General features: G+C 46.3%; 1 long non-coding RNA gene across 7 annotated transcripts in view; it reads left to right on the forward strand.

Moving 5' to 3' along the window:
- Positions 1 to 4,368: 4,368 nt before the first annotated feature.
- LOC102551724 (uncharacterized) overlaps positions 4,369 to 15,822 on the forward strand; it is a 79,958-nt gene continuing 68,504 nt past the window's right edge. For all 7 annotated transcript variants that reach the window (XR_010059628.1, XR_010059626.1, XR_005496134.2 and 4 more), the window contains exon 1: positions 4,369 to 5,298. This is a non-coding gene — a long non-coding RNA (uncharacterized LOC102551724). The remainder of the gene's footprint in view (positions 5,299 to 15,822) is intronic.

Below are 15,822 nucleotides of genomic sequence, written 5' to 3' on the forward strand. Positions count from 1 at the left end.
TGATTGAAAGAGATGGCTGGACGAGTACTTCAAAATACTTCACTTCTAAATGTGGTCCTTGGACCACGTAGGTGTAAGCAGCATAAATGTAGGCTCTGGAGGGGTCTCGCCAATTCATAAGAGTGGAGAAGAATCCTGAGGCCCAGGGTTTGGGGATCTCTGCCCCAGGAGGCAGAAGAATGGTGAATCGTCCCAGAAGCAGAGCTCCTCATGAAGGTGACCTGTTTCATGGGGAGTCCAGAAGGATCATTTGTTGATCATTTCCCCTCCAGTGCTGGTTCCCCGGGGGAGGTGAGGCTGCAGGCCTGCCAGGCCAGACTTCTCTACCTCACAGTGCCCTTGGATGACTCTTACTCTTCCTTACTGACTTCATGCAGTGGCACCGGCTCCTTCCTGTCTCCCTTCTTCCTGTGGATGTCAAAGCGAAGACCTTCACAGTCCCTTGTGCAGTGTGAGCAATGTAAACACGGAAGGCTTGTGCTTAGTGCAAACCCACAGTCCAGGAAAGAGAAGTGGAGACCGTGGTTTGCTCTTGGTCCTCTGATGGTCCCCTGAGTGGATGTAACTAAGCAGGTGAAGGGGGCTGGTGATGCAGGAAGCCCTGGATTCTGTACCCAGCACTGCAGAGACCCTAGCTCTATATTCCCTCAATTCTAGCACTGTGATGGGGTGTCGGGAGAGGCAGTAGGATCAAGGGTCCAAGATCCCCTTTGACTATCTAGCAAGTTCAAGGCCAGCCTGGGGTACAGGAGACCATTTCTTGAGGAAAAAAACACAACATATCAAACCCCAAAGAGTTAACAGATTAACTCATGACTTAAAATGAACACTTGCAGACAGGAGCACCTAAAAATGTGAGAAAAAGAACCCCCTTTAGAACTGTCTGTTTTCTCGATTTTCTCTCTACACGTGGGCATCTTCCTTAGGCATGCATTGCAAGGCTAAAGCCTACCTTGAAGAATGTGGCTTTCTTCTGTAGACAGGAGCTTTTGCAAACCCTCAGTCCCGGGCTACAGCAGGCTGCCACTTCCCGCCCACCCTGAGAAGAGCCGGCCATTGGGTTGACTCTGACAGTAGAGAAGAAGACGCTGAGTCAGCAGCTCCTTTACACACACACACACACACACTCTCTCTCTCTCTCTATCTGAGTTACCTTCCCTGACTGCACACCAGCTCATGGCGGGGGGGGGGGGGGGCCCACGCAGTCCTTCCTGGTCTTCTGTTTGTTGTGAGGCTGACTTACCTGCAGGCTAGTTCTCCTCTGAGCATCCGGGCCCCAGTCAAACATTACTAAAAGTGAGGGGCCTCTTTTCTCATCCCAACCAGGCACAACTCTGGCGATCCCCGGGGTCCTACTACTTCCGTTTCTACAGTAATTAAGTAGGATTCTTTCTGGAGGGGAATATCAATTCAGTCCTTTCCTCATTCTGAGTCAGGGTCTGAAGGTAGATCATGTGTGGGGTGTCCACCATGCAACTCTTCTGAGTGAATAAAGGACTAGAACAATTCCCCTCAGGTGATGAGGACGTTGGGGTTGTCTTGCTTTTCCTCTCATAGACGCCTGGTCTTTTAAAGGCAGGATCTGGGTTCTTGCTCCTGAGGTCAACTGTCTCCACCTTATTTTCCACTATGAAGACCTAGAAAATGCTCAGACAAGACCTAGAAAACTCTCAGGCAAACTTCACTTCTCCAAATCAAGACATTGATTCACATCTACATTTCTTATACCACATGAGGGCAGGGCTCCCCCTATTCTGTAGTAACTACTTTACTCAGTTGTTCGCAACTCCGTGGTCTGTTTCATTCCTGTTTTACATCAGAGAAAGCAAGAACACAATGTGTGTGTGTGCACACGTGTGTGTATACATGTGTGTTTATGTATGTATATTTATATGTGTGTATGTGTGTATATGGTGTGTATTTATGTGTGCATGTGTTTATGTGTGTTTATATGAGTGTATGCATGTATATATATGTGTGTGTATTTACATATGTGTATGTGTGTTTATATGAGTGTATGCATGTATATATATGTGTGTGTATTTACATATGTGTATGTGTGTTTATATGTGTATACATGTGTGTATTTGTGTGTATGTGTGTTTATGTCTGTAGGTAAATGTATGTGTGTGACATATGTGTGTGTGTGTGTGTGTGCATGTGAGAGAGGGTGTCTTGTCTTAAGGTCATAAATAAGCATTAGAGGATGTGGATCTAGGAGACTCCAGGGCTTGTGCGTATAAATACTGTTTTCTTCTGGCATCTTGCATCGTTATACTTTAATTTAGTCGACATTTATCTGGAACATTCTAGATGTTTCAGGTGGCAACTAGGGAAGACGTCAAGGTGATGAATACATTTGTTGAATTAACCAGCAGTGATGACAGGAGTTCCCTCTCTATCCTGGGACTCTTTATAGAGTCTGCCATAGAGAAAGCTGCTTGCTTCCCCATGGGCCAGGCAGGCTTATATTAGTTATCAAGTTCTCTACCAGGATAACCACCACTGGAGCATCTTAGTCCTCAGGTCTCTGGCCTTATTATGGGTTGCCCGTTACTCATAATTAAAATTTTCCTATCAGAGAAGGTAACCATTCTCTGCGAATTGTGAATCTGGCAAAGAAACATTCTTAGGAGGCAGAGAGGGTCCACGGTTGGAGCTGGCAGCCTTCCTGCCTGTCACTATGCTGTCACTCCCTGTCTACGGCTGCCATGACTTTGCAGAGAAGATGGCAGTGGAGTCTCTAGATACATAGTCTTCCCAGTGTTCTCCATCATGAGGTGTGGTGTCTGTGATAACTTATGCAAATGTGACCCTCGGTAAGCTTTTCTCTAAGGATTAATGCTGTGGAAACACGGGAGTTCACAGAGATCAAGGAGACAGGTTTAATCCTGGTGTGGTTACAGGGATTTTAGTTTTTACTTCTTGGCATGGGCATCCCCACAAGGAACAGAGCTCGCATTGTTCATGCGTCAGGGTTCGGTGCAGGACAAGCTGGTGCTCTGAGCAGGGGTGTGGCTGAGCAGTCCTCATGAGAAAGGGTGCTGCCTTCCAGAAGGGGAAGGGCCATGGTGTGTGTGGGCATGCCCGAGGCTTAAAATGAGCAACATTATGAAATTGAGCCAGAGCCCTCAGATCTTCACATTGTTTTTTTCTTTGCAGCTAAAGGTCATTTGTGTTTACGTATACATGCACGTATTCATGAAGAGGTTTGAACACATTAGTGCAGGTGCCCGTGGAGCACGTGAGATCTGGAGCTTCGGTTACAGCACGATGAGCGTGCTGGGAGCTGAGCTGAGTCCTTGGTCCGATCCCTGTGCTCCTAACCACTGAGCTCCATCACCCCCCCCCCCCCACCATGTGGTTGTTAATGCTGTGACTAGACAGCATGGGGCTTCCTACAGAACAGGTATACGGCCCTCCTGCCTCTGGCACTCGCCTTCTTTGGACTGTTTTGTATGAACAGTTGAAGGAAGCTAGATCTTGAAACAATGTGCTTCCAAACAGGCATTTTCTCAAGTGATTTTTTCCTAAATGAGCAAGTATCTAGTAGGTTGTTCTTACAGAGGACCTGAGTTTGATTTTCTGTACCAGTATCAGGAAGCCCGCAAGCAGCCCTTAACTCCAGCTCTCAGGGATCTGGCCTTCTCTTTTGGAACCCGCCAGGTACCTGCACTGGAACACGCAAACACATAGATGCTACATATATTTTTAAGGTATCTAAACATTGAGCACATTATTAGGCTGAGTACTGCTAGCTGACAACGTGAGTGCTTTGCAAGCTGAAGGACGGGCTGGGGCTTCACAGGGATCATCTCTGACCCTCATTCCAATTCACAGAAGTAGGTGGGGATAAGCCATTTTACAGAGAAGTATGATGAGGCTCAGGAAATAGGCCGACACTTGCTTCCTGTGCTGTGAGAGCTGCTTGGAGGACACTCTGACTGATATGCTTGTATTCAAGTGGATGGACTTTACAGTTATGGTTGGAAACTACTTGAGACTAGACTAGTGAATGGGTATGTGAAGTGTGTGTGTGTGTGTGCATGTGTGTGTGAGTGTGAGTGTGAGTGTGAGTGTGTGTGTGTGTGTTGAATTGGGAGCGTTATGCATGGTAGGCTTAACTCTACCGTTGAGGCACACCTCCAGCCCAAGTCTGTTTTTTGGGGGGTACATTTGAAAGTAAATTGAAGACATCATATTGTTGCCCTCAAGCTGCTTTATAGTGCTCATGTCCAAGTAAATTTCAGTATTTCTTTCTAGAACTTTTCATCTGGTGCATGATTTACGTGCAACAAGGGGTGTAGTTCTGGAAGGCACCTGAGTTTTGATACATCTAGGGACCGGTGTAACTCAGTCTTAAGATAAAGAGCATTGTACACAACATTTATTATGAAATAACAAGGTTAGAATGGCGAATGATACTTGTAAGCTAAGCACCAGATGACTGAAGCAGGAGGAGCCAGAATTTAAAGACATATGAGACACTATTACAAGTAGTGTGCACACGTGTATGCACACACACACACACACACACGCACACACATACAAACGTGTGCACATGCACACACACAGACTTCTCCCAGCGATGAGCTATGATCATTGCTTTAAGATACAGCATTTGTTTTTGTTTGATTTTTCGGGGAACATTGTAGCCCAGGCTGTCTAGAAACTCCCTACAGACTCAAGGTTGGCCTCAAACTGTTGATCTAGAACTTCTGGTAATCCTCCTGCCCCTGGTGGAGTTATAGGTGTAAGCCCCCACTTCAAACCGTCGCCCAGTCCCACTGATAATATCTCTTACATATTGTCTGTTCAAATTCAGTCATTCCAGTAAGTTATGAGGGAGGGACAGACATCTCGCTGGCACAGACGACACCCCGTAGTTCTTAGATCTCACTTGGAAGTGTGTCGCGTTGTCTATGGGTCTGGCCTCAGCTGTCTGCGTACCGTTCTGATGTTCCCCGGCAGACAGATGGAGGTGCTCAGGGCAGTGCTCATGCTCAGGCGAATGCGCCTACAGCACACAGTGAGTGCAGAGGTCCTCCCTGCCTGGATCCTTAGCGGGAACCCCACCACATTGCTCAGCTCACTTCTGTGTCAGAAGAACCTCAGGACCAACTGCCATTCCTCTCTCTTCCCAGAGTTCTCAGCAAGCTTAAGGTCCCCAGCTCAAATGTCCAAAGAGGCCAATTTCAAGGAAAATGCAGAGTAAACGTCCTTGAGGACAAGGGCCTTTGTCTTCTACCAGCACTGCTGTTGTGGCTACTTTGGATTCCTGCAGAACTGTGTGAAAAGGTGAGCCAGGCGCCTGGAAAGGGCTGTGTGAGGGGCTGGCAGAGGGTCACCTCCATCCCTGTGACTAATGGCCTTGGGTTTGAGGGGCTCAGTTTCCTCACTTTGAGAATAAGGTTGAGTGTATGAATACATGCATTGCTATACACTTTTGAAATTTCACCCATAACTGTCTAAGTTTTTAGGATTTAAGAAATATTTCTGAAATTTTAAGGTAGAGATTCTTAATTCATTTTTCTTTAAATATGTGATATTTTAATACTCCCTGTATCCCTGCCAGTCGTTTCATGCGATTCCCATGTGTTCATGGAAACAGCTTTCCCCTCTTTCGCTTCCTCTCCTTCCCTCCCTTCTCTCCCTCCCCCTTCTTCTCCTCCTTTCTCTCCTCTCTCCCTCCCTTCCTCTTGTCTTCCTTACCTTTCTATCTCTCTTCTTTTCCTTCTTGTGTTGCTAAGATAGAGCTTTATGAAGCCCATGCTGGCCCAACACTTGCTGTATAGTTGCTAAGATGGCCTCAAACTTCTGATAGCCTTTACCTCTGCCTCCCCAGTGCTAAGATTACAGACATCCAGTACCCTGTCCCAGTTTGCGTACTGCATAGGAGCTTTATGCATGCGAGGCAAGCATTCTATCAACCGAGCCATGCCCCAGCCCCCGGTCTTTCATATTTTCACAATTATGCTCTTGACTGTACCTGATGTGCTAGTAGCTCATGCCGGGCAGTTCCTAACTCACAATGGGACATACTGGCTAAGCTGGGGCTGATCTTGCATTTGCTTTTGAATCCTTTTGGCCAGGCTGTCAGCACTGCAGCTGACGCTGCTATGCTTTCCTTGTCCTATGCTGGTTGCTTGTGCTTTATAATTGACAGGCGGCAGTAGAGAGAGAGAGAGGAGTGAGAGAAGGAATGTTTAAGTCATGTGCTTTGCCTGCAGGCCATAATTTTGGAACAGGAAGGAAGGGGCCAGGATGGCTGAGAGGACTCGCTGTAGGGCAAATGGCCCAAATCTCAGTTCAAACAAGATAAGGGCTGCAGAGATAGAATCTGGAAGATAAAGGTGTTTTCCTGGACTGCTGTTAATGCCTTAAATGTGTGGGAGATTTCCCTGGGCTTTTATTCCCCAAGGTCCTTGCAAGACAGAGTCTCTTAGTTACAGGGAAAACCTTCAACTATAGACAGCCCTTGGTCCCCAAATTCTCAGGAGCCATGCGGGTTTCAAGCACAAAATTCTTGAGCAAACACATCACATGAGCAAACACATGAGTGGAAGCGATGTTTGGTGCGAAGCGGAAAGCTTTACAGATTCTGCTGAAGGTCAAACGGGGGTAGAGAAACCTCCACACAGCACGAGGCATCACCCAACTGCAAACTAATTGGGAAGGAAATGGTTTCAAACTGACAGACTGTGGCCTGGTGACTGAAACCTCACAGGGACAAAAGGTTGCTGTCATTTAAAGGGGTAGCATTGCCTATTTCAATTGTGCAAACAAAAGAAATGAAGCCCCCGAATGAAGCCTCCTCGAGAGCTGGGAGGTTCCATTAGCAGATATTACATCCTCGCTTCTATGCCCTCCTGTGTCACAAACCCTGAACATGTGCCATGTGTCCTGAGGCACTCATTGGTTAATTTGCTTATTCCGTGTATGGCGACAGCAACAGCAAAGGCAGCAGAGAAGCCCAAACAACATGAACGCTGTGACCCAGGCAGCGTTAAGACGCGGCGTGCAGCTTGGGTAGGTGGGTTTGATCTGAAACTGTATACATGTGAAACTCCAGAGAAAGTGAGATGCTTACAACGGCCCTTCAGGGAATTACAAAAATAAAAGCATTGTTGAAAGTATCACCATATCGAGAAGCAAAGACGAGTTGGGTAAAGTCATGTACTTCTCTGCTGCCACGAGCAGCCATTTGGGGCTGGCTTTAATCAGTGTTCTAAGGAAGGCCACTGGACGAGGCCGATTTTTCTATCATGCAGATGTGGTGAGAATTATGTACTTAATTATATCCTCTGAAGGTCCTCAGAAGGTCTACAAAAGCAGTTCTGTATGCAGTCCTTACATTTTAGAGCTGAACTGTGGTGAACAGAGCAATACTTCAAGCAGAATAAAATCGTAATCTAATGGGTGAATTCTTTTAACTTTGTACTTAGTTGGGTTTTCAAAGATTATAAAAAGTAAGATATAGACCGTTCAACAAGCTTTGCTGATACCACTTAGTGGCTGCCAAGACAACACATACAGTCCACAAACAAGAATGTTACAATCTGGAAAGCTTAGAAAATTTGTTCACACCACAGACGAACTTGGGTTCCATAAGCACTGTGTGTGTGTGTGTGTGTGTGTGTGTGTGTGTGTGTGTGTGTGTGTGTGTGTGTGTGTGCCTGTGTGAGGGGAAAGCACAGGAGGATGCTTGGGTGTCCTGCTTTATCATTCTACCTTAATCTTTTCAGTCAGGGCCTCCTAGTGACTGAACCTGGAGCTGAGATGTTAGCCATCAAGTCTGAATGATTCTTGTATGTCTGACGCCTGTGGGTGACTTATCTTGGCATCAACTTGACTACATCTGGAATTAACTGAAACCAAAGCACCTGGGTGCACATGTGGGGATTTTTCTTCATTGGATTATTTGAGGTGAGAGACTCACCCACCTTGTGGCAGCTCACATGAAGGCCATAGATGATGGAAGCTTTTGCCTTGCTTGCCCTCACTCTCACCGGAAATTTCACCTCTCCTGTTCCTGAGCAATTCTTTAGCTGGCGTTGGAACCTACTTCTTCAGGACTCTAATATGAATGGAAAACTGTCAGTGTTCTAGGACCTCTCTGGGATTCCAGCACTGGATTGGAACTGCTGAGACATCCAGTGTTATTGAACGAAGAATTAGGGGTTTCTTAATGACAGCCATTGTTGGACTACTCTGACAATAGCCTAGAAGCCACTCTAATAAATTATGTGGGGTGTGTGTGTGTGTGTGTGTGTGTGTGTGTGTGTGTGTGTGTGTTTATTCTATCAGTTCTGTTGTTTTAGACCCTGACTAATACACTTCCCATTTCTGGGGTTGTAAGAATGTATAGCCTTTGACACATTGGATTTTCACATTACACATGGATGCTGGGGATTTGAACCTTGGCCCTCATTCTTGCCCAGCAGATACTTTTACCCACTGAATCACCTTTGTAAACCTTACCTTGGACTTCTGATTCTCTTACAGGCATGCACTTGCTTATCTGGTGAATGTGACGGTCCAGACAAGGGCTTTATGCATGCTATCCAAGTACTCATCATCTGAGTTATATACCAGCTCTTGGGGTAGTCTCAAACTGAATCTTTCATCTTCTTAAAAAGATATTTTTAGGCATTTTTATGATTTAGGTTCTGATAACACTATGGGAGACGATCTATTACAGCTTCATCTGTAACATGAACAATTTTCTAACCTTTCTGATTCTACAGATTGTTGTCTTTGTTAGGATTTTACTGCTGTGAACAGACACCATGACCAAGGCGCCTCTGATAGGAACAGCATTTAATTTGGGCTGACTTACAGATTCTGAGGTTTGGTCCACTAACATCAAGGAGGGAGCTTGTTAATGCTCATGTAGGCATGGTTCAGGAGGAGCTGAGAGTTCTACATCTTGCTCTGAAGACAAACAAGAGAAGACTGTCTCATGGGCAGCTAAGAGAATGTCTCAAAACCCACCCTCACAATGACACACTTCTTCCCCAAGGCCACATCTCCTAATAGTGCCATTCCCTGGACCAAGCATCTTCAAACCACCACAATTATTTCATTACAAAAATTGTTGTTGTTGTTGTTGGTTGTTTTTTGTTGTTATTGTTGTTATTGTTTGTTTTTGAGACAGGTTTTTAGATGGTAGGCCAGGCTAGCATGAAATTTACTAATTTGTCCAGCCTAGCTTTGGTAACAGTTCCTACCTAAGCTTCTCCAGTGTCACGTCCTTTCTTTCCTCATGTTCTTACCATTATTATTGGTCCATACTTTAGTTATTCATCAACTTCATTTTTGCTCTATCTTCCATGTGTAATAAATGGCCTCTGTGTAAGAAAGCTTTCTTGGCATGGTACAGGAAACATGTGCTTGTGCTTTGTTCTGTACTTACTATCCTGGCATTAGAGAAGGTTGTAATTTCATCAGATGTACAGTGTGATCAGTCTTACCAAGTCTTCATTATAGAGGCTCAGAAGACACTGCTGGTAGCCCAGCCTGGATTCTGGAGCTTTGTACAGGAACTAGAGTCAACAGGAGGTTCTCAGAAAGCCAGTGACTAGACTCTTCAATACCCCAGAGATCTCACTACTCCCCCCCACCCCTAGTTTTCTGACTACTGTAAGCAACTTCTTACCTGCCTGTGCCATGAACACCCCCCCCAACACACACACACACACACACACACACACACACACACACACACACACACACACACACATGCTCATTCAATGTGTTTTTCTAGAATGCTAACATTACCAGCAAAAACGGATAGGGGTCCAGAGACTGTCCCCAAATGCAGCTTAGCTTGAGTCACTGCCATCTTCCCTCCAGCCTCTCCCATCACACCACAAATACCCTCAACATTCCAGACAGTAGCTGTCAGGAATCTCCATTTGGTTCCAAGCATAGGTGGGGAAGGGCACAGAGCATTTGACAGAGACTGGGGTGAGGTAAGGTGTAATAGCTGGGTAGTGGGGCAGAGAGGAGGGGAACCGTAGTCACCTGGGAAGATGGTGCTGACTCACCTAGGAGAGGGCCTGATCGAAGCAAAACCCTGGCTCCTAGGAAGGTAGGACCTCTAGAAAGGTAGGAGCATGTGAGTGACTGTGTACCTATCCCAAGATTTGGTGCTAACTATGGCACTGGGTCAGCTGCTGAGGTTTATTGGGACCTAGGGAAGGGAAAGTGCCTAGGTTGCCTTGGCCAGGATTGCCATGATGTGGGATGGATGGGTTGGCTGTGCCGACTGGACCAATTGCCTCATGCACCTAATGTAGAAGCGGAGACGTTTCATGGCGTAGATAATACAAAGTGAAGGATACTAGTGCTTGTTTCTTGGCGGTCCCATGCATGCAGTCTAGAACTATCTTAGCAATCATCTAGATTCTAAAAACATGCTTGTTCAGAATCCCTGCAGTCCTCATCCACGGCCACCACGTCTGAGTATGCTAAGTCAGTATTTTCAGCCAGTTCTCCCAGCACACAAGTTGGAGAGCAAAGAGAAAGGGAGGAAGAGAACTCCATAAGCAAGAAAAGCAGTTCAAGTCTCTTAGGGATGACTGATGGAGGACAGCAATCAGCCACAAGAGGAAGAGTAAAGACAAAGGCTTTCTGCAATGCTGGAGCCAAAGACTCAAGCCATGTGCAAAGAAACAGGAGAAGCCAGGAAGGAACCTTCAGAGGATGAGAGGAACAAAGAGAGAATGCATTAGCCTGCAGGCCTGTCCAGCAAGCTACTGACCTTCCAGAATACCTCTTGCGGGCCTGAAATCTCAAGTTCATTTTGAAGCAATGGTTGCTGCAGGCCACGAGGCCCAATCCTAAACTATAGCTGAGGTCTAACGCGAAACTATCAACATTACAGGAGAAAATCAAGCTGTGACAATGGCCAGAGACGAGCAGCAGCCGTTCCTGAAGGGAAGTCTGGGTGAGCCAGACCTGATACAAGGTGGGAGAGCTCGAGCAAGGTGCTTGAAAGAAAAGTCCAGAATGTCGTGGGCCAATGAGGGCAATTTTCATTTCTGTTATTGTGTTGGGTAGGGAGAGCAAGTGAGGAAATTATAGCAGCTGGAGTGGGGTTACAAGATGGAAGCAATAAGAAGCCACTGGTAAAGAAGCAGAGGCTGAAGGAGGAAACGTGGATGCTGTCGTCAGGAGAATGGGTAACCCCGAGAGTGGCAACACAGTTCCTTATCGAAAGGAGCGCTGTACTTGAGAGCATGCATGTAACTCAGTAGTAGGGTGGTTTCCTAACACGTTCAAGGCCCTGGTTCAAACCCCAGTACTGGAAAACAAAGCAAACAACAAAGCAATAATAGTGGGGGGATGGCTCAGTCAGTAAACTGCACGCTGCTAGAGCGCGAGAGCCTACTTCAGATGTCCAGCGCCCACGCGAAGGCCCTGCAACAAAGGGACAAGTTTATAACCCGGTGCTGGTGTGTGGGGTGGGGTGGGTAGGGAAGGGTAGGGGTAGGGTAGAAATAGTCATGGCACTAAAGCTCATCGGTTACCCTGCCTAACCAATTAGCTCCAGATTCTTTGAGAAACCGTATGTTTTAGTTACTTTTTGTGTTGCTGTGATAAACCACCATGACCAAGACAACTTGTGAAAGAAAGCATTTTTAATTTGGGGCTCATGGTTTCATAAGGTTAGAGTCCGTATTGGTGGATCAAAGGAAAAGGTGAGGGCTCACTACAATCACAAGGCAAAGCAAAAAGACACTGGGAATGGCAGAAGTCCTCTGGAACCTCAAAGTCTGCCCCCAGTAACACACCTTCTCCAACAAGGCCACACCTCTTAATCCTTCCCAAGCAGTTCCATGAACTGGGGACCAAGTATTCAAACACATGAATCTATGGGGGAGGTGTGGCCTTGCTGTCACTGGGGATGGTCTTCGAGGTTTCAGAAGCCCTCACCAGGCCCAGTCTCTCTCTGCCTCCAGCTTGTGGATCAATCAGATGTATCATTTTAGCTACTGTTCCAGTGCCATGCCTGCTGCCATGCTCCCTGGTATGATGGTCACAGACCAACCCTCTTTCAAGTGTAAATGAGCCCCTGATTAAATGCTTTACTTTTTTTTTATAAGCATGGTGTCTCTCAATCACAAATGCACACATAGACACGTGCAGACAACTAGAGTGCTTTCCCAGGGAACAGGCTGAGATGTTATCTAGAAACCAAGAATAAACCCGAAGTTATTCCTGAAAAAGCAAATGGACTAGGAACTAGAGCATGTACCACTAGGTGGTTACGAAAAAAAGGGACCTCATGTCACTAAAGAAAAATGTCCAGTGTGGAAAGTCATCTTGGAGTCTGGTGTAATAGCACTGGTGGCATTTTTCCCCAGAGAGGTTGGTTGGATTGAGGGGTCATGCTCCTCCGCAGACTTCAAGGACCAATAAGTTCCTGGTCAGGCCTCTAGTGTGCTGTGAGTGCCAACCCCTGGTCACCCCAAACAATACTGACTTAAAATTCTATTTTAAAACTCTGGAGATGATTGCAAACTTTTTTTTAAAAGAGGCATGTACCACCCATTTCTCTAGCAGCATTTGGAGCTTTAAGACAATAAGGAAGTCTAGCTGATCATAGGGAGCCTCTCCCCTGTTTCTTCTTTCAGGTGACAGGCCCTTATGCACCTCTGGCTGGCATCACTCACTATGCCTACTATATAGCCAGAACCAGGAATGATGACTAGTTTATGTGGTGTTAGAGATCAAACCCATGGTTTTCTGCATGCTAGGCAAACATTTTACCTGCGCGGCTACACCCCCAGCCACTAACACATGTGCAACCCCAAGAGCACCTCCAGTAACTATATATTACAGTTCTGAGGCTGGATGTTACTAAAGGGAAATTGAATAGAACCTGAGATCATCTACTAGGGCCTTTTATTGGGAGAGTTGTATGCTGTACAGTTATGACAAACAAGTCATTTATATGACTGTGAACCTTCTCTAGGAGTTAATGTTTTCACAGGGCTCCCTCGTGGGAGAACATAACCAACTTCGTGTTTTGAGGAAATGGCTAGTGGTGGAAAACTGTAAGATAACTTTCCATTGTTTTTGATTTTTTTTTAACTGATATGTAAAGTGAAGCCCAGTAGAATTGCATTACAAGAAGAAGTTGGTCTATGTCTCTTCAACTCCAACACTCTGTGGTCCTCTGAATCATGACTGTTTGCTGGTCCTAATTGCAGTCACCACTGCCAGTGCCCCTGGGGCACCCCCATTTTTACTGTGTTGTAGCAGCCCTGTGCTGGTGAAGGGCTTTTGTGGACCCAAGGACAGATAGATTTATATGTTCAGAAAAAAATGGAGATCAGTCTGGCTATTCCAAATGCGAAGGCTGCTTTGAAAATGGAGAGTGAAAATTTGTCTTGGAACATTGCTAAATCGTTTTTGAGGCTTCCAAGATGACAGAGAACAGGGGTTGAGACTGTTGACAAGGACAAGTCCTTTTTTTTAGATGCTGACACTTGTTGGAAATGCCTAGATTACTTTGAAGGCTTGGCTAGATCCACTGTTGGCAAGACAGGTGGATCTGTTGGTGACATCAGAAGGGACTTACTGGTATCTTCGTGGGCAGAGAAGAGTGGTTCTACCTCTTTGAGATTGCCAGTTGAAAGTCAGCATCAGCTTTGGTTTGCAGGAAGGCTGTTATCGGCAAACCACCCCTATCATGCAAGCTTTGTTCCTGGCTGAAATCTATACCAAGGCTGCTGTGCATCCTGGATTCTCCAGCCAGGCTGCCAAGGCAGATTCAACCCCAGCATCTCAGTATGGCAGAGGTCTTCCTCACTGTGTGTGCACCCACTGGGAGGACCCAAAGCTGCTATTTCAGAACTCAGGAGCAAATTCCCACTTCGTATTTCTCACTGTCATACGGAGGAGTCAGTGTCAAGGCCAGCTCTAGTGGCACAGGACTGTTTGCACAAGTGGATATTCTTGATAGATTTATAGACGTGATGGTGCAAACCCAAAGTTTCAAGCCCTGCTCACTCTACCCCCAGAAGATACAAAGGAGGGTCCATTCTCCAACCAATCACATGCAGTGTATGTTCTTGATTGTGTGAATGTCCTTTGTGGCAGAGGTCAGTATGGACCTGAAGACCTCATACCAAAGGATGGGTGTGACAAGAGACCCACCAACCAGCTGTAGAGGCCACATGACCTGTGTAGAGACATCTGGACCAGGTGTGGCATGCCCGTTTTATCACCGGACACCTCTGCAGAGATTATGGGATGGGCCACCAACACTGCTTTGGGATGAGTAGCTGATGTCTTCTCCAGGGACAGATAGTAGCATCCCAAAACAGTGGCAGAGCTTCAGAGCCCACAATATCTTGTTAACGGGTACAGGGCCATCACAGCGGAGCATCCCATTTGTGGACAGTGGAAGTCAAGGTGATTCACAGAGAGCAGATGTCAAGTCATGGTGGAGTGAGTGGGATTTACATGTGAGGAACCTCCTTATGGAAAACCCTCGAGAAGCCTCTCCGCAACGCCAGCCTGTGGGTGACAGGGGCTGGCTCCTTGGTTAGAGGCCATACAGAGTTGTTTCTGAATCTAGACTTTCGGTCGTTGGTTAGGAGGTACTTTCGTGTCCATTTTTCCACCTTCTTCCAAATGAGAAAGGTCAGTGTATGAGAGTCAGAAGACAACTTTTGGAGACTCACGTAGCACAGGCTGGTCTTGAGAGGCTGGCCTTGAGAGAGGTGTGGCCTCCAACTTTGGATCCTTCTGTCTGCCTTCTGAATGCTGGGATCCTGATCACGTGTGTACGGCCACACCTACCTATGTTCTTTTCTCACTGCTTTAAGGAAGCTGATGAGAGAGAGAAGGGGGCGGGGAAGAAGAGGGGAAAGGAGAGGAAGAGGGAGAGGGAGAGGGAGAGAGAGAGAGAATGATGGTGTCAGTATTTTGTGCAGATGTTAACCTGTCTCATAAGAACTTGGATTCCTGGCCTACCATAAGGGGGACCTAAGCCCAGTCCTTGAATGGAAGTGAGCCTCCTGGGACAGAAAAACGAGCCTTTTAAATACATGAATGATTTGTTAGTGAAATGAAAATGAATCACACGGATAATATTTTTAATGAAATCTACTACACTAAAGTCTTTCACGTTTAGCTTTAATATTTTGAGTAAAATATGTACTTTATTGAACAATGTGGTTGTTATTAAGGAAGTGGGGGAGAGGGGCAACCCAAACTCCCGGAAGCCTTGTTGTGCTTTCTAACATTTCTTGCATCTGTCCAGCAGGGAGGCAGACACATGTCCTGTGGGAGTGCTCTGTTCCAAGTAAGTTATCACTGGGGCCACAGAGTGTTCAGATCCTTGCTCTGGTCTTCCCAGAGTGCCCCGAGTAGGAAGCTATGCTCTGGGAGGCCAGTCTGTGAGACTGCTCCCACCAAGCTCTCTAGGAAAATTGTGCTTTATTAAACCCTGAACCATGAGAAGAGGACCAGCTCTGCATGTGGCAGAGAGATTTAACTATCCTACAATTTCTCCCCCACGGATTTATCACACTACTGGGAATGACCAGTTTTCTTACTAGGGTTGACCTGGCATTCTTCACTGTTTCTTTGGTTTAAGGCATGTCCGGAAGGACCCTATTAAAATGCAAATATGTTAGTCAGAAGGAGCTATTCATCAATCCATTCGCACCTCAGCAAGGATTAGTTTATCAGATCAGGGGAAAGAGAATAAGGCCTCAAGGAATGGGAGATAGGAGGTCTATTTTGATTGGAAAGGAGGCCCAGAGAGGTCTTTTCAAAGGCCCTTGGCAGGGGTGCCTGGGT

Source organism: Rattus norvegicus, chromosome 18 (genome assembly GCF_036323735.1).
Source record: "Rattus norvegicus strain BN/NHsdMcwi chromosome 18, GRCr8, whole genome shotgun sequence".
In the NCBI taxonomy this organism is placed as follows: domain Eukaryota; kingdom Metazoa; phylum Chordata; class Mammalia; order Rodentia; family Muridae; genus Rattus; species Rattus norvegicus.